This window comes from Odontesthes bonariensis, chromosome 19 (assembly GCF_027942865.1).
Source record: "Odontesthes bonariensis isolate fOdoBon6 chromosome 19, fOdoBon6.hap1, whole genome shotgun sequence".
Taxonomy (NCBI): domain Eukaryota; kingdom Metazoa; phylum Chordata; class Actinopteri; order Atheriniformes; family Atherinopsidae; genus Odontesthes; species Odontesthes bonariensis.
This window is the reverse complement of record NC_134524.1, coordinates 7,399,689-7,417,454: the sequence shown is the minus strand read 5'-3', so window position 1 is coordinate 7,417,454 and position 17,766 is coordinate 7,399,689. Positions and strand designations below refer to the sequence as shown.

The window sequence follows — 17,766 nt, the reverse complement described above, 5'->3', positions numbered from 1 at the left end:
TCAAAGGCATCAGGTATTGTTCGGTGAATGATATCAACTTTGGAAGCTCTGAGACTGAATGAATTTTACAGTCCGACACCTAGAATGAAGACTTAAAAGCACTCCCAGAACATTTCCAAACCTCGGTCACGAGCTTTGACAGCTGACAGCTCCAACAGCCTGAGCAAACACTCTTTCTTCAATCCTATGTCTGTGTCTGCCGTTGAACTTCAGTTTAATGACACTTATTTGTTGCAAACGTCAGAGAACAGAACAGAAACAACAGTGAGTTTAATACGAGTGCAACAGTCGTAGAGTTAATGTGAGCACAGGCAGGTCTGCAGAGCAAATGTACCAAAGCTGACGGGAACTGATTCATATGAAACCTCAGCAGCTCCTCTTCAGATGGACCAAACTCATCACTCGTGAATCCGTCATACGCTCAGATCCGGGAGGACAGCTCGCCTTCTCCGAAGACATTTTTTATTCTGACAGTTCAGTTCATGGACAACATCTAAGCAGTATTTATTTACATTCAGTCACTAGTAAATAAAACAAGTCTCCGCTGTTATCAGATCAAATAGCTTTATATTAAGTCTGTTAATACAAATTTATTTTGAAAGGTAGCACCGGAAGTGTTAGTCATTTGTAACATCTCCAGCTTGACCTTTTCTGTAGATACCATTTGTGGCCACTAGAGGGCAGAAACGCCCTGCTCACAGCATAAAGACTGAAACTGCAGACTGCAGCTGGCTGCCTTCATCATATGAACAAAATGACTTTGGAACAGATTTCACTCCATTTCAGACACAACGGGACAACAATGCTTTCAGTAAAACATTCAAACTGACAAAGTACAACAATCTTTACGAGAAGTTTCATCTTTAGAGGTTTTTACCAGTTACTGTGTAGGTTTGAAACTGGTCCTACTTTACATCTTTTCATTGTAGTGATCTATCTATCTATCTATCTATCTATCTATCTATCTATCTATCTATCTATCTATCTATCTATCTATCTATCTATCTATCTATCTATCTATCTATCTATCTATCTTCACTGAGTAATGATGAGAAAAGTAAGCTCTGGTAAATCTCCAGCATTCATAATCTTAACTAAATATGACAGTGTTGTTAAAATGTTAATATGACTGCTCTCTTCCATCATAAAACCTCATTTTATAAAGATTTCCCACATTTCAATGTTCCTACTGACTTTAGGGTGTAGTTACCGCTTATGACCGCCAGAGGGAAGCATAGAGACAGATGCAAAGAGGTTGTCAAGCTAGCAGATACGCTATTGGATATAACTTTCGGTGAGGAAATAAAAATAAAAGCCTCCCAAATAATTGTAAGCGCTTTTTTAAAATCCTATATTTATGTATATAATCACGTACTTTTCTTAAGAAATTGACTGTTTTTTGTGTATAAGATATTCCCAGTTCACATATTTGATGTTGGTTGTTTTGTTTTTACTTGGAGTTCATTTAGAAGACATGAATGTTGAATCTAGTTTTCCTTTTCCTGCCTCAGCTCATGTCCCACACTCCAGATCCGCTCAGATCCACAAGGACAGCTCGCCTTCTCCGAAGACATTTTTTAATTCTGACAGTTCAGTTCATGGACAACATCTAAGCAGTATTTATTTACATAAAGTCACTAGTAAATAAAACAAGTCTCTGCTGTTGTCAGATCGAATAGCTTTATATTACGTCTGTTAATATATTTTTATTTTGAAAGGCAGCACTGGAAGTGTCAGTCATTTGTAACATCTCCAGCTTGACCTTTTCTGTAGATACCATTTGTGGCCACTAGAGGGCAGAAACGCCCTGCTCACAGCATAAAGACTGAATCTGCAGACTGCAGCTGGCTGCCTTCATCATATGAACAAAATGACTTTGGAACAGATTTCACTCCATTTCAGACACAACGGGACAACAATGCTTTCAGTAAAACATTCAAACTGACAAAGTACAACAATCTTTACGAGAAGTTTCATCTTTAGAGGTTTTTACCAGTTACTGTGTAGGTTTGAAACTGGTCCTACTTTACAAATTTTCATTGAAGCTATCTATCTATCTATCTATCTATCTATCTATCTATCTATCTATCTATCTATCTATCTATCTATCTATCTATCTATCTATCTATCTTCTCTGAGTAATGATGAGAAAAGTAAGCTCTGGTAAATCTCCAGCATTCATAATCTTAACTAAATATGACAGTGTTGTTAAAATGTTAATATGACTGCTCTCTTCCATCATAAAACCTCATTTTATAAAGATTTCCCACATTTCAATGTTCCTACTGACTTTAGGGTGTAGTTACCGCTTATGGCCACAAGAGGGAAGCATATAGAGACAGATGCAAAGAGGTTGTCAAGCTAGCAGATACGCTATTACATATCACTTCCGGTGAGGAAATAAAAATAAAAGCCTCCCAAATAATTGTAAGCACTTTTTAAAAATCCTATATTTATGTATATAATCACGTACTTTTCTTAAGAAATTGACTGTTTTTTGTGTATATGATATTCCCAGTTCACATATTTGATGTTGGTTGTTTTGTTTTTACTTGGAGTTCATTTAGAAGACATGAATGTTGAATCTAGTTTTCCTTTTCCTGCCTCAGCTCATGTCCCACACTCCAGATCCGCTCAGATCCACAAGGACAGCTCGCCTTCTCCGAAGACATTTTTTAATCTGACAGCTCGGTTCACGGACAACATCTAAGCAGTTACTGTTGGGTCTCTGAGAGAAACGTGATGTTGAGGCGCACTCAGCCGCCCCAGCAGCAGCACATCTGTCTGTCATGAAGGTGGCGTCACTAAACTGAAGAAACGGAGAACAAGGAGAAAATAAAAACAGGGAAAAGTAGTGCAAACCTGGCCTGGTTTCGGTATAAGATGTGAATAAGCCCAGAAACAGAAGGATGTACATTGTTTACATCCATAAAAAATACACAAAAGGCATCTGATTCTGAGACACTTTATTTATTCCAGATCCCAGTTCCTCGTTGAATAATAAGAGTGTCAGAAAAAAAGAAAATAAAGGAGGTAATATACACAAAAATGACAAACGAGAACAATCAAAAGCATCTTAGTTTTTTTTTTTACATTATTCATTTGTAGATTCACATCATCTTTAAATAAATATGTTATGAATGTAAATTACTCTTCATTTTTCTTTATATTCATAATTAATTTAACAGAATCATTTATCTCCTAATTGCTCCATATCCCATTAGCTGGTCGGTTTCTTCTTCATGAACTTCACGGTTGGGCGAGATTACGCCATCTTTCGCTTATTTCGACCTCAGCTGCGCATCAGAGCCTGTTGGTGGGACCCTGAGAAATAGAATCATCCAATCAGCGTTCAGATTCAGAATCCTTCTTCTCTCTCAGCTGATTCAGCCGCTGATTCCAAGAAGCCCTAAAGTCATTGTACGCGAATGTAGCAGCAGAAATGGTATGCTACCACTTTAAGACGGCCAATTTCAGCGCCAGTATATAGGTACGTCTCCACCTGTCATGAGGCTACTTGCGTCATGACGTCTGCCTGCTCCTGGTGTTGCGGTATGGGGGAAATTTTGGGTCAAATTGATCGAGATATATGTGAGTAAAAATGAATATAAATATGAACGAATTTATAAATGTATATATAATTAATATAAATATAAAAATGTGACACACAAATAAATGTATATATGTATATAAATATACATACATTTGTAAATATATTTCGAGATTTTAAAACAAATATGCTTGACTTTGTGTGTGCAGTCTGGCAGTCTGCATTTGTGGATCCATTTTTTGCTCTCGTGTCCATGGCGTAATTTTGACACACTCCTACTGTGCTGCAAGATGCACAAACAAATGCATGCCGATTTGAATGTGAACAGCGGCACAGCCCTCTATTCACGGAGCATCCACCAGATGGCAGTGTGCAAGGCACAGGGCAATGGCAGTGCCTAGCAGTCCAACACAGAGGCTTTGGACGATCAATATGGAGTCGACAAGTGGAACAATCTATCAAAGATTCTCTAGGTTCTGTCTACTCTGATTCTATCTACGTCAATGCTAGCTCCAGACCAGTCTTAATGAAGAATACCCTGGACTGATAAGTTTAATACATTTTACCTTTCATTCTGCCTAGCCAAAGGGATTTAGGAAAAGTCATAAATGATTAAACTGCTAGTCATACCCATCCAGCTGTTCCACTTGTCGACTCCATATTGATCGTCCAAAGCCTCTGTCTTGGACTGCTAGGCACTGCCATTGCCCTGTGTTCGATTTCTTTATTTTTGTTCATAAGTTTGATATCAGCTGTGTAGGTAACAAGTAGCACACAACAAGAAGTCAATAACTTCCTGGTCTGACTTGTTAAAGAAAGAGCTTTAATGAGGTAGTCGGTGGCGTAGTGGGTACAGCAGACGCCCCATGTACAGAAGCGTCAGTCCTCGCTGAAGCTGGCCCCAGTTCAAGTCCTGCACTGGATGGCCTTTGCTGCATGTCTTCCCCCTCTCTCTGCTTCCTGTCTCTTTCCAACTTTCCTGTCCAATAAAGGCATAAAAAGAAAGAGATTTAATGTAAAATTTTTTCCCAAGTGCCCTCATTTGGTCTCTCAGCCTTTTTGATTTTTTTCTTGTTTATGTGTGACTTTCATAGCAATATGAAAAAAAAGGTTGTTTTTTCACTTTGCTTGTGCAATTTTGACAAAAGACAGAGGAGCCTCCAGGTTGAGTCATGCAATACACCGCACTTAACAGGTCACCCTTAGAGAAATATTTTGCCAAGGAGCGTGAATAATGCGTAAGGAGAGCGTTTTGGCGGCAGAATTTTTGCGTTAACTCACGTAATACGTTAGCCTGGCTGACGCGTCCACAATCTCGATGAGATGGTGGTCTGGGAACTAGGTGTGCATTTTCTCGTATTTGAGGCGTGGTTTACGAATGCCTGGAGCCGTTTATTGGGCGCTACGAATGTCTATCAAATGGCGTCTGGTTCTTCCCATGCTGCTTTGCGCGCGATTCATAGCCAATTGTATCACTTATACCAGATGACGACAGAAATTCGACGAGGAAGAAGAAGAAAAAAAAGTTAAATAAAAGTAAACTTATTTTAAAACTTACTTAAAACACTTTCTAAGGTTGCAACGAACGGTAACGTCGTGTCCGCTGCCATGTTGGATTAACACTCTACAAGCTTCGGTGTAGCGCAGAGACGTCGTCTTGCTGTCCCCCCCGTTCTGTGATTGGTTCCCAAACTCAGGCAAAAATAAGGGCAGTGGTTTCCAGACTGACTTTGCAGTGAGAATGAAATCGCGCGCAAAGCAGCATGGGAATTCCCAGGCTAGAAATTCGTATGAGTCAAAACGTCCCTGGGTGGGCTTGAACCACCAACCTTTCGGTTAACAGCCGAACGCGCTAACCAATTGCGCCACAGAGACTTCCTGGCCTTTCTTGGCAGTGGGCGTGCCTTCTAGCTTTACTGCCCCCTCATGGCGGTAGATGCAAGCGTTCTGTATTTTTGCGTGATGAGACTTGAGTGAACTGCTGCTGATCTATGTCAAACTTGAACCGAAAAGTAGGAGGTGCTATACAGCAAGATTACCAGTTACAATACAATTGTAATATCTCTCATCAAACAGCTCAGCATGCTTTGGCACCTTAACTTTTGTTAACCAAATGACTTAAAGGACAGCTTGTGGGATTTGTTAACCAACCTACAACTGGTTGCTGACCGGTGGATTTGTTGGTACACACACACGTCCCTGGGTGGACTCCAACCACCAACCTTTCGGTTAACAGCCGAACGCGCTGGCCGATTACGCCACAGAGACTTGCTATAGTTGTCTGTGGGTGTGGCCTCGATCATCACCACCTCTCACCTCTTCATTAGAGTGTGTGTTCGATTTCTTTATGTTTGTCATAAGGTTGATATCTGCTGTGTAGGTAACAAGTAAAGTAGCACACAACAAGTAGTCAATAACTTCCTGATCTGACTTGTTAAAGAAAGAGATTTAATGTCAATTTTTTTCCCAAGTGCCCTCATTAGGTCTCTCAGCCTTTTTGATTTTTTTCTTGTTTATGTGTGACTTTCATAGCAATATGACAAAAAGGTTATTTTTTCACTTTGCTTGTGCAATTTTGACAAAAGACAGAGGAGCCTCCAGGTTGAGTCATCCATTATACTGCACTTCCTGGATCCTGGATTTTGAGTCCAGCGAAGCTGCATTTTGAAAATACACAGGTCAAAAGTCCCAACCTCTTTCTTCAGACTTCCCCTCAAAGCCACGCCTCTAGAGTACATGAACGCGCAATGCTTGTTCCAAGCACAAAGGTGCAAGAGCGCTGTTCTGACAGCAATCATCGATTGGTTTGGCTAACTTTTGCTAACTTTTTCTCATGGCGGATTCACAGGTAAGAAAACACCTTTCAACATCATAATGAACCGTTTAATAATGCTAGGTGCTAGCCAAGCTGGCTCTAGTTTAGCTTCCTGCCAAGCTTCTGGGCGCGTGATTAGTTCACGAAGAAGGGTACGCGCACAGGGGGAAGAAGGGGGAGGAACAGATTGCAGTTTGATAGACGCATCAGAATCCAATCATCGTTAACATTCCGTTCAGTATGATTGGATAGTGTTTTTCCTGGATTGTTCGTTCTAGAGGCCACTAAAACTTTTCATTTTTGTGTCAAAACTTTTAATTAATTGGTTGCAATGTGGGTGTGAAGAGTATTTCAAGCAATATGTAAAACAAATGCTCCAGAAAAAGAACCCCTACCCCACCTTTAACAGGTCACCCTTCGAAACATATTTTGCCAAGGAGCGTGTATAATGCGTAAGGAGAGCGTTTTGGCAGCAGAATGTTTGCGTTAAAGCAATACAATGTAACTTCTCAAAAAGCCCATTATGGAGCTCCCCCTACAGGCTTGGAGGTAATGTACGGTTACACTGTCGTAAATACAACACCCTTTCGCTTTCACGTTTCACGTTTGTTGAAGAACCGCTCAGCTCCCGGGCCACTCCCGGGCCGGTCCAGCAAAGTTACATAGCGCAGTTATTCCAGCTCAGACCCCCGAAGGGCATAGGAGACGGGCCAATCGTAATATTAAAACTCATTCAAGCCGCACAATTTTTTTCAAGCTGTTATTTTAAGGTAGAAATGTTACATAGTATTGCTTTAAGTCACGTAATACGTATAAGTCAAAACGTCCCTGGGTGGGCTTGAACCACCAACCTTTCGGTTAACAGCCGAACACGCTAACCAATTGCGCCACAGAAACTCTGCCTTGCCTTGCTTGGCAGTGGGCGTGGTCTCAAGCTTGACCACCCCCTCATGGCGGTAAATGCAAGCGTTCTGTATTTTTGCGTGACGAGACTTGAGTGAACTGCTGCTGATCTATGTCAAACTTGAAACGAAAAGTAGGAGGTGCTATACAGCAAGATTACCAGTTACAATACAATTGTAATATCTCTCATCAAACAGCTCAGCATGCTTTGGTACCTTAACTCTTGTTAACCAAATTACTTAAAGGATAACTTGTGGGTTCAGTGGGACAAGGTGCCCATTACATCTTTTGATTTGCTAACCAACCTACAACTGGGGCCCGTTGCACAAAAGTAGGATAAGGGATTAAGCCGGGATATGTTGGCTATCCTGGATCAACTTATCCGTGATCCAGTTGCACAAAAGTGGGATAGAGGGAAGTGGGATATGTTCAGACGTAAGTTACCATGGACACCAACCACCAACCTTTCAGTTAACAGCCGAACGCGCTGGCCGATTGCGCCACAGAGACTTACTGTAGTTGTCTGCTTTGGCACTTTAACTCTTGTCAACCAAATGACTTATAGGCGGTGGTTTAGTCCAGGGTATACAGGGGTATACAGGGGTATATGGCGTATACCTACTCATTTGTCAGTCAGCATTACGTATACCCACTTCTAAATCCCCCTGATGCGGCAAGTAGTACTCGCTGCCAGTGCCTTCACTGGTTACACCGGTTAATTTTAGGTACGAGGACTGGTGAGATAATCAGAGGCAGTGGGGCGGGAAATGTGCTGGCCACCTCTGGAACACGATTGGACACCTCAGGTGCCACTCCAGTTGATTGACAGGCATGTCTATTAGAAAGATACGTGATGCGAATGTGAAACACAGCGTCTTCGAAATGAGTGGCAGGCCTATCATGTTGAAGCCACTGTCGGAGTGAACCTACTTTCGTGGAATACATAATTTGACTTAAGTTTTAATGTGATTTCCAAATGAGTCATTCTTTTTTAAAGACACTGCACATTTAGAGAAGAGATTTTGCTGCCAATTGTTACACTATATGATTAGGCTAAAGTTATGAAATGCTAACGTCACTTTAGCATGAAGCTATGTAGCACTATAAAGTGGTACCTTGAGTTACGAGTGTCCCGACATACAAGTTTTTTGAGTTACGAGCCGTTATTCCGTTGATTTATTTGCTTTGAATTGCGAGAAGAAATATAAGTTACTTGTTATGAAGCTTCAGGAACACCGCCACTAGTTGGCTTGGTGAGTGAATCTGGCCTGTTACCTGCCAGCATCCCGCCTCTTATCCGTTCACTTCACTTCGTTACCTGACCAAGGAAGCATCTCGCGTTTTGGGCTCGCATTTGTGCAGTTGTTTAGCCAAACTTTCAAAGTCCATTGAAAAGAAACACCCTGAAAAAATGCAACTGGTCGTGCGGCTGCGCTATATACTGACACAGAAACCTTCTGAAAGGCAGGATAAACCAAACCTCCTTGGACAGGTTTTTATTAAAACGTGCTGCAGATGAAAGTGAGGAACGTGTGGTGAATAAGCCAAACGTCAGTGAAGATGATTAAGTTTCATTGTTGGTTTTCAGTAAGTGTATAATTAACACAGTTCGTAAGGATTTCATACTATACTGTAACGTTAGATGAAACTGATCTAATCTTTGGGCATTTGTTATGAAGCTTGTTTGTTATTATAAAGATCTAAAAGTATAACTTTAGCCAAGGTACTTAAACTGACTAACCTACACGATCTAGTTTAATTTTATAGCAGCTCGGCTTGTCGTTGATTTTAAAGTAAGTTAAAGCACAAGAATGGAGACAAATGGTTTAAGATTAACACAATATGGAGGTTTAACCAGGCTGTCTTATTTTGTGTAGGGACAGATAACAGTGAAAAGGCTTCTTTGTAAAGAAGCACAAGTCAGACCCAGTTCAGGCTGAGACAGACCCCAGCCATGAAACCAGCAGCCCAGGCAAATCAGTGTGGGCAGATACAAGGAGCCAGTCTACCACCACCAGGTCAGAGTATTCAAAGGCAGCTAAATGCATCTCCAGTTTATAGAAGTGGAGCCTCACTTTGCCCAGATTGTTAATGTAAAGAGGTTCTGCCGGTGAATATTATGATCACAATAGTGTGAGTGGGTATGTGAGTGTGTGAGAGAGGTATGCATCATTTTTGTTGTTTTTTCTGTAGACAGCAATAGTGACTGGCCAGACCTGTGCACTGCCAAACAAAAAGAAGAATATAAATCCAAATTTTGTTTAATGTTTTAAAATAAAATGTTCAAAACGAAGCATTCATCCAAAAAATATATATTCAATATTTGCAGTGATATTTATATTCTGTATATCTAACAAAGTCGGCTAGAATAGTGTTCAGCTATTGAAAAGTAAATAGTTTGTTTCAATGTTACAACAGTGCACTTTTGAGTTTATCTGATTTGTTTTGATGTTTGGAAGGGAATGATTTTTGGTGAAATATGAACAAGGATGCATTGTCAACTTCAGATTTTAAGTATTTTACTTAAATAAATGCTGTAAAAAGACCTGAAACACCATATTTTCCTCATGTTGAATATATTTTACATTCATGCAGGCTGCTTGTGTGACCAGAAACACCTACAAACTACCTACTGATCAAGTCATGATAGTTTTGTAATAGTGAGTAAATACTACTGACAGATTTTTGGGTAAACTAAATAGAGTAGTTTTACATGTCACTGTATTTAAAACGGTGCATTTTTCTGGACTTCTTAAAAAAAGGCGCAAAACTGAGAGTACACCCACTTCTCCAGGGAGCACTACACCACTGCTTATAGGATAGCTTGTGGGTTCAGTGGGACACGTTACCCCGTACGGCTTTGGATTTACTGCTTTTGCTGTCTGTGGGCGTGGCCTCAATCATTACCACCTCTCACCCCTTCATTAGAGTGTGTGTTCGATTTCTTTATGTTTTCCATAAGGTTGATATCTGCTGTGTAGGTAACAAGTAAAGTAGCACACAACAAGTAGTCAATAACTTGGGTAAAACGATAGTAAAAACGTCCAACTTTGTAGTGAAGGACGAGGTAACAGTCCTTCTATCACAAGGTCATGGCCATGTGCACTGTCTCTGTGGCGCAATAGGTTAGCGCGTTCGGCTGTTAACCGAAAGGTTGGTGGTTCAAGCCCACCCAGGGACGATGAAAGGCTTTTGATCCATTGACGCAATGGTGAGTTTTATTGCGCCACATGAGACAAGATTAATTGTATTAAATAAAATTTATTTAATATTATAATAATTATATATTAGGGCTGGGCCACGATTAAACTGCTTAATCTAATTAATCACATGATTTCCCTGATTAATCACGATTAATCGCATTTGTACACAAAATCCAAAAATTAACTCAAACTTAAAGTAGTGTATAGCTTTTAGCATGTAGTTTTGTTTTAAATGTGCTGCCATACCATTTGTTGTGCAAACACACTTTTAACATCAGTATCTGGGTTAAAACATTGTGTCGCCCAACGTGGGGCTCGAACCCACGACCCTGAGATTAAGAGTCTCATGCTCTACCGACTGAGCTAGCCGGGCGGTACTGTATGGGATCAAAGAAGGGTCAAAAAGATTTTGTACTTGTACGATGATGTTCACATGTGTAACAAAGTTTTGAAGTTGTAAAAACATTTTGTGCATGTGTAACAAAGTTTTGAAGTTGTAAAAACATTTTGTGCATGTGTAACAAAGTTTTGAAGTTGTAAAAACATTTTGTGCATGTGTAACAAAGTTTTGAAGTTGTAAAAACATTTTGTCCATGTGTAAAACTAAATCCGACGGACACACAAATTTCCCACCTTCAAGTACGACCCTGAAGTTACAAGTTTACAAAGCTCAAGTTACGAGTACGAATTTTGACCCTGTTTTGACGCCTGAGTGAATAGCCAATCAGCACGTTGCTTACTGACTTGCCAATCAACCCGGTGCCCACCCACGCGCTAACCAACCATCCAATCAAGGAGCAGCAATTTCTGCCGGTGTTATGCCGAAAAGTGCATGCCTGCCGAGATATGCATCCCCTGCTGGTCCCCTGCTTTAAAGAGAGTCTGGAATGGAATGATATTACTACATTAGAATTTGTTTACCTGATTAAATTAACAGATGCAAATTTCAACAAGTCCAAATTTGTCTCTAAAATTAAATTAAAATAGTCAAATTTCATAGTTCTAGGTTCATTTTTGGATTATTTCATCTGGGCTACACTGAGTAAAGCTTGATATTCATAGAAAATGTCTCCAACCGGCTTTCTGGCTTACTGCAAAAGTGTTATTCACGGCCCTTACTTTGGAATATTTGTACAATAATATAATAATAGGTGTAAGGGATGCTCTAAACTGTACAATTGTGGGATTATCATAAGTGTACTGTACATGTATTATTCATCTACATTCTGCAGATGAATGAATGAAAAACCATTGTCAGCTCAATATCATCACTGTAACTTTATTGGAAAAATGTAATAATCCACATGCCTGAAACGGTTTACGCGTGCTCCCACGAATGGGGGATGCATTTCTCGGCAGGCATGCATTTCTCGGCACAACACCGGCCGGCAGAAATTGCTGCTTCTTGATTGGATGGTTGGTTGGCACGTGGGTGGGCACCGGGTTGATTGGCAAGTCAGTAAGCAACGTGCTGATTGGCTATTCACTCAGGCGTCAAAACAGGGTCAAAATTCGTACTCGTAAGTTGAGCTTTGTAAACTTGTAACTTCAGGGTCGTACTTGAAGGTGGGAAATTTGTGTGTCCGTCGGATTTAGTTTTACACATACACAAACTATCTTTACAACTTCAAAACTTTGTTACACATACACAAACTATTTTTACAACTTCAAAACTTTGTTACACATACACAAACTATTTTTACAACTTCAAAACTTTGTTACACATGCACAAAATGATTTTACAACTTCAAAACTTTATTACACATGTGAACATCATTTTACAAGTACAAAATCTTACCAAAACACTACCCGCCTAACTTTTACGAATTATTTTTGGAATCCGCTGCTGTGTCTCTTTATGTGAACAGCAACAGAGGAAAAATGTACATTGGATTTCAGGTACTGCAAGTCAAGTCACTCAAGAACGCTCCTCCGGAAGATATAGCTGTCTGAAGCCTCCGATGAGACAAATATGTCATCATAATGCGCCGTATGACATCAATAATGCTTCCAATGGTGAACCACGTCTCTGTGACGCAATTGGTTAGCGCGTTCGGCTGTTAACTGAAAGGTTGGTGGTTCAAGCCCACCCAGGGACGTTGAAATGTTTTGGATCCATCGACGCATCGAGCTTAAAGGTAGGGTAGGAGATCCTGGATTTTGAGTCCAGCGAAGCTGCATTTTGAAAATACACAGGTAAAAAGTCCCAACCCTTTTCTTCACTTTCCCCCCGAAGCCACGCCTCTAGAGTACATGAACGTGCACGAGCACGAAGGTGCACGAGCGCTGTTCTGACAGCAAGCATCGATCGTTGCCGTATTTAGTATTTAGTATATGCTAACTATACGTTTAATAATGCTAGGTGCTAGCCAAGCTGGCTCTAGTTTAGCTTCCTGCCAAGCTTCTGGACGCGTAATTCGTTCACGGAGCAGGGTACGCGCACAGGGTGAAGGAGGGGGAGGGAGGAGCAGACTGCAGTTTGATAGACGGCATCAGTATCCAATCACTGTGAACGGACCGTTCACAGTGATTGGATACTGTTTTTCCTAGATTGTACGTTCTAGAGGCCACTAAAACTTTTCACATTTGTGTCAAAACTTTTAATTAATTGGTTGCAATGGGGGTGTGAAGAGTATTTCAAGCAATATGTAAACAAATGTTCCAGAAAAAGATCCCCTACCCCACCTTTAATTACACCAATGCTGATATGAGACAAGATGAAGAAATTTATTGTATCCGCCGATTACTTTCTTTTCCGGGTCCGCAGCAGACAGCAACAGACTTTTACAAAATAAAAGCTTGTGAGCAACAGACTTTTACAAAATAAAAGCCTGTGAGCAACAGACTTTTACAAAATAAAAGCCTTTTAGCAACAGACTTTCACAATAAATAAATAATAAAATATTTGCTGGCGTTAAATAATTAATGTGTTAACTAGTTAACTCGCCCAGCCCGATTATCTATACAACATGCAGACATGTTGCCGCCTCTATGGCCGTGGCTCAGTGGTTAGAGTCAGTTGGCGGTTTGATTCCCACTCGCGCCACTCAAAAAGATTGGTGAAACTGACAGCTGAAGGGGTATCAGTCCACCTCTTTGTCACGGCTGAGGTGCCCTTGAGCAAGGCACCCTACCCCGATGCTCCCTGGGCGCTGTGAATAACTGCCCACCGCTCCAGGTCCACAACCTGGATGGGTTAAAAACGGAGGACAAATTTCATGTGTATGCATGACAATAAATTTGATCTTAATCTCTATTCTGTGGGTGGGCACCGGGTTGATTAGCAAGTCAGTAAGCAACGTGCTGATTGGTTATTCACTCTGGTGTACAAACAGTCACAATTCATACTTGCAACCTTTGTAAACTTGTAACTTCAGGGTCGCTCTCGAAGGTGGAAAATTTGTGTGTCCGTCGGATTAAATTTTACATATGCACAAAATATACCCACAGATACAAATATGTTTTACACGTGCACAAACTATTTTTACAACTCCAAAACTTTGTGGGATATGGAAGAACATTTGGACAGACTTTTCAATCTTTTAGAAATACGTGAAAAGTGACCAAGCTGAAATTAATTAGTGACTCTGAGACATAAGATTTAACTTTGTCATAGCAAATATATAACAATAACTATAACTTTTCACGAGTTTCCCAGTACACTCACGGTTTGACCCTCCTGTTGTCTTGCGGGTCAAAAGTGACCCACTACCATGTTTAGCTGTAGAAAAAATACCTTAAAGGTCCCATGGCATGAAAATAAATGGAGGCTTTTATGCAATTTTATAGGCTTTAGTGGTCCCATAATACTGTATCTGAGTTTTTTTCCCGAAAATTCTGCCTTGGAGACGAATGGAGCAGGAGATTGACAGGCGGATCGGTGCGGTGTCTGCAGTGATGCGGGCTCTGCACCGGCCCGTCGTGGTGAAGAAGGAGCTGAGCCAGAAGGCGAAGCTCTCGATTTACCGGTCAATCTATATTCCTACCCTCACCTATGGTCACCAGCTGTGGGTAGTGACCGAAAGAACGAGATCAAGAATACAAGCGGCCGAAATGAGTTTCCTCCGCAGGGTGTCTGGGCTCTCCCTTACTGGGCTCGGTATTGGCCCAAGTTCTGGAAACATTCGTCGGTGAAATAGTCCTCAGTCCTGAGTCTGGACACATTAAGTCTTATTCGTCCTTCTCTGAGGGCATCTTTGTCACTCTGGTCTCGTCCTGCAAACTCTTCATCCTGAGACTCTGACACCTCAGCACCTTCATAAACATGATACAGGAATGAAACTGTGTGATCAGTTATCAGGTCACAGATGATATACAGGGAGCTCCAGGAGCTGTCAGGTTTGGTTGTGAACGTCCACTCCAGAGTGATGCTGTGCTTCTCCTCTGCCTGATAGGAGCTCTGTGGCACATTCACTACAAATGTTGCTGCTGAGGAGACAGAGAGGGACAGAGAGGAGCAGACACTCTGTAACATGTGGCAGCAATGATCTGCACTATCTAAGCAAACACAGAAGATGATCAAAGTGTTTGGACTTGATCAAGTGAAGATGGAAACTGACCACAGACACATGAAGTGAGGATGATGAGCAGCAGGATCCTGCAGATCATCTTCTCCCTGTGAGAGGAGCCAGAGGTGAAGAGTCGCCTCATTTTACAAACACAAACACACAATCATCAACAGCTAGAAGCAGAGAAACACATACCCTCTCTTCTGCCTCTGATCCACCACAAGACAGGAGCTGACTGCAGGCTCAATGAGATCAACTGCTGCTCAGCAGGAAAGGTAGCAGCATGAGGGGGCGGAGCCAAACAGCTGGAATAAAGCAGGACAGCTTTCAGTAAGGCAGCCTTCAGTCTGTGCAGGAAGACACACAAGCATTCACATTCACTTACAACTCTCCCTTTAATCAGATATCTCCCAGCCCATAGGCCACATCAGGCACCTTCAGCTCTACTTTCACATTTTCCTTTCAAATTATCTGAAAAGCAGAATGAAAGTTTTAGTTGTCTTCTCAATAAGACACCCTTTGAACTTGTGATGCAACTTATGATCAAAAATGACACTGAAACAAAGATAATATCCTGTTGGATGATTATGAAATATCAAAACAAGCGTAATGTTATTTTACCTCAAAATTAAAGCAAGTTAACTGAAATTTAACGTTTTAACGCAAAATGAGCTTTTTAAGCAAGATTAACATGTGCACGTTCTATATGTGTGCACGTATAAACGCTCTGAAGTACATGTGCATTTACAGGATGAAGCAGTGAAATTAAATGTACTTATGTAGAAGCTAACTATCCTGAACCTGAGACCTCAGAGGAAATGCAACAGAACCAAGGCTGAAATAATCTCTGACTGAAGAAAAAAGCCCCGGTCCGTTTCTGTTCTGGATGCTGTTGGTCAAAATGCACCTTGCTTCACATTCACCAGATGACCTTGAAAAACCTTGAGAAAGACTTTTAAAGACTTTTAAAGACTAACTCCTGACACCCTCTCTCATCTAAAGACAATGTCGCTGAGTTTGAAGTCACAGACTAAAGATTTGAAAGACTCCAGATCTCACAGAGTCACTGTTAGTAAGAACACATCTGGATTGTTCTGACATTATTTCCCATCATGCACCTGGTGGGACTTCTTAACATCAATGAAGTCGACCGATAAGCAGCTTTTAGCCCCAGCTGCATATTTAAGAGCTGTTTTTTGTCGAGAAGACAGGAAGACAGAAAAAAACATGATAGAAAGAGAAGTTGACTTCAAGTAATCGTGTCGCTCAACATGTTTGGTAATCCACTGAATGTAGCCGAGTAACCTCAAATGATGCTTTCACGGACCTTTGACTGCCGTGCTTCGACTCGGATTTTGCGCCGTTTTAGGTGTAAACACACAAAGAAAGTTTAAAGCCGCCTGAGAAACACATTAAAGACGAACAAACATTGAAGACATATGGTCATACTAAACATATTTAATAAATCTTAGTGAGTCCTGAATGTGAGAAAGACTTACTTCTCTTCTCTCGCCTGTTTGAGGCCCTCCATAAACTTTCCTCCCTGTTCTCCTCTCTCTCCTTATCCTGAACATGTTCCAGTATAACTGATTCTATTCAAATCAAACATCTGAACACATTACCTTCTCTCCTCTCCTTCTTCCTCTAGATCGTGAAGCTGTTATTCAGGCAGCTCAGAAGTTTGGTTTGTCTGCAGCTTGCTGAATAAATAGTGGATATGACCCATCAGAGAAGATTTAGATAGATAGATAGATAGATAGATAGATAGATAGATAGATAGATAGATAGATAGATAGATAGATAGATAGATAGATAAGTACTTTATTCATCCCAATTTGGGAAATTATTGTGTTGCAGCAGCATACAGTATAAAGATATGTAAAAAATTAAAGTAAAAACAAGCAAATAGAATAGAATAAAATAAAAAAGGAAAAGGAGCTCCGCTGTCTGCATGTCCAAGACATGTATACCTTATCTGCTGGTTATGTGCTTGTGGACGGGGGCGTGCATCATCCTCAGGGTCACCAAATATCAAATCAAATCAAATCAAATTTATTTGTAGCACATTTCATGTACAGAACAATTCAAAGTGCTTTACATAAAATAAAAGCATTGCAGCAGGGAGTGGAAGAAGCATTAAAAACACATAAAAGAACATAAAGAGAAACAAATAAAATAATTTAAATGAATTTAAAAACAAGCAACATTCAAGATAAGTTCAAAGATATCGTGCAGATTTCATGCATAGACACATGAGAACAGAAATGTTTTTAATCTGGATTTAAAAATGTCTCCATTTGGTGAAAGTTTAATCTCCACTGGCAGTTTGTTCCACTTGTTTGCAGCATAACAGCTAAATGCTGCTTCTCCATGTTTAGTCTGGACTCTGGACTGGACCAGCTGACCTGAGTCCTTGGATCTAAGAGCTCTGCTGGCTTTATATTCTCTGAACAGATCACAGATTGTAAACCATCAGCAGGCTTTTAAAATCTATTCTGTGACTGACTGGAAGCCAGAGTAAAGATTTTAAAGCTGCTGCGATGTGTTCAGATCTCTTAGTGCGGGTTAAAGCTCCAGCAGCAGCGTTCTGGATGAGCTGCAGATGTTTAATGCTCTTTTTGGGAAGTAAAAGAGCATTACAGTGATGGAGTCTACTGGAGATGAATGAGTTTCTCCTGGTCTTTTTGGGAGAGAAATAGGGAAATGTTTTACCCAAGAAGCACCCACAGTGAGACAGAGATTGCACGGACGTTTGGGCTTTGAAGATCTCTCCAGATCTGATGCATC

General features: G+C 40.7%; 1 protein-coding gene and 5 non-coding genes across 6 annotated transcripts in view; 3 read left to right on the top strand and 3 right to left on the bottom strand.

Annotated features, from left to right (window-relative positions):
• Positions 1-17,766, top strand: part of LOC142369519 (Fc receptor-like protein 5) — a 366,062-nt gene that overhangs the window by 12,958 nt on the left and 335,338 nt on the right. The gene's annotated exons all lie outside the window — the stretch shown is intronic.
• trnan-guu (transfer RNA asparagine (anticodon GUU)) lies at positions 5,352-5,425 on the bottom strand. The gene has a single exon. It is a non-coding gene; the product is annotated as a tRNA-Asn (tRNA).
• On the bottom strand, positions 7,189-7,262 carry trnan-guu (transfer RNA asparagine (anticodon GUU)). Its single transcript has one exon. It is a non-coding gene; the product is annotated as a tRNA-Asn (tRNA).
• trnan-guu (transfer RNA asparagine (anticodon GUU)) lies at positions 10,376-10,449 on the top strand. Its single transcript has one exon. It is a non-coding gene; the product is annotated as a tRNA-Asn (tRNA).
• On the bottom strand, positions 10,772-10,844 carry trnak-cuu (transfer RNA lysine (anticodon CUU)). Its single transcript has one exon. It is a non-coding gene; the product is annotated as a tRNA-Lys (tRNA).
• trnan-guu (transfer RNA asparagine (anticodon GUU)) lies at positions 12,497-12,570 on the top strand. Its single transcript has one exon. It is a non-coding gene; the product is annotated as a tRNA-Asn (tRNA).